This window comes from Somniosus microcephalus, chromosome 14 (assembly GCF_052327205.1).
Source record: "Somniosus microcephalus isolate GS21.2 chromosome 14, FLI_Smic_1.0, whole genome shotgun sequence".
In the NCBI taxonomy this organism is placed as follows: domain Eukaryota; kingdom Metazoa; phylum Chordata; class Chondrichthyes; order Squaliformes; family Somniosidae; genus Somniosus; species Somniosus microcephalus.
This window is the reverse complement of record NC_141000.1, coordinates 87,791,052-87,792,295: the sequence shown is the minus strand read 5'-3', so window position 1 is coordinate 87,792,295 and position 1,244 is coordinate 87,791,052. Positions and strand designations below refer to the sequence as shown.

The window sequence follows — 1,244 nt, the reverse complement described above, 5'->3', positions numbered from 1 at the left end:
GGCTCGTTGGTCTAGGGGTATGATTCTCGCTTAGGGTGCGAGAGGTCCCGGGTTCAAATCCCGGACGAGCCCTATTTTGGAGTAATTTCTGCCTCTGCAAATCTTTTTTTAAACTCTGTTCTTTGCAAAACGGATCAGCAAGCGCGGAAAACCAGAGAGGAGGAGAATGGGGCCCAACAAGAGAGTTAAAAAAAAAAATAATTAAAGAAGAAACAACTTCAAAAGTAAAATTGGGCTCGTCCGGGATTTGAACCCGGGACCTCTCGCACCCGAAGCGAGAATCATACCCCTAGACCAACGAGCCAGCTGCCATTTTACTCACTGGCAGCCGCTTTCTCCATCTACGCTTCCGCGCCGCTTCGCTTTGATCTTCTGCTTCTGGTTCGGCTCCTGCCCCGAGACGGACGGAAACTTCATCTCAGGCCCCTTCAGGTTATGAATCGGCTTCTCCCCGGGAGCTGGTGGCTGAAAACCCTGAGCGCGGGGTAACCAGTGGCGCAGGAGAAACGCACCGTGCCGCCACAGCGCCATCCAGTGGTAGCACACGGCACGACAGCCGGACAGTAATCGACAACATCGCCACCACGCGGCCGCGCGGAGTAGTACAACCGTGTCGCACCATCGCCACCCAGTGGTAGTGCCGAGTAGGGTAATACAATTAGCACAGCGCCTCTGAGTGGCCTTACAGAGTAGTGCAACCTTATCACCACAGCGTCACTCAGTCGTAACGCATGAGTTAATTTAATTGCTGTTTACTAGATTCTTATCAAACAGATCATTCCTAAACCTGATTTACTCCTGATAGTTGATGTCACTATTTTGCACAGTATCAAAGTATCTGAGGTTGTGTCCAACTATGTTATCACTTTTTTTGAAAATGGACACCACCTTAGCCTGTTTCCAATCTACCAGCACCTTCCCAGTGTCCAGTGACTACACAACTTACATTTATATAGCGCCTTTAATGTAGAAAAAACATCACAGAAGTGCAATCAGTCAAAAATAGGCATCGAGCTATAGAAGGAGATATTAGGAGGGGTGACTAAAAGCTTGGTCAAAGAGATGAGTTTTAAGGAGGGTTGCTGGACCTGGTTCTTAGGAATGAGGTAGGACAAGTGGAGCAATATTTAGGGAACAGCGATCATAAGGTTTAGATTAGCTATGGAAAAGGACAGGGAGTAAACTAGAGTAGTTAACTGGGGGAAGGCCAATTTCAGTGGGATGAGAACGGAACTGGCTCGGCT

At 48.4% G+C, this 1,244-nt stretch overlaps 2 non-coding genes across 2 annotated transcripts; one reads left to right on the top strand and one right to left on the bottom strand.

The window, feature by feature from the left end:
• trnap-agg (transfer RNA proline (anticodon AGG)) lies at positions 1 to 72 on the top strand. Its single transcript has one exon. It is a non-coding gene; the product is annotated as a tRNA-Pro (tRNA).
• A 160-nt stretch (positions 73 to 232) lies between these two features.
• On the bottom strand, positions 233 to 304 carry trnap-cgg (transfer RNA proline (anticodon CGG)). Its single transcript has one exon. It is a non-coding gene; the product is annotated as a tRNA-Pro (tRNA).
• Between the last annotated feature and the right edge of the window lie 940 nt (positions 305 to 1,244).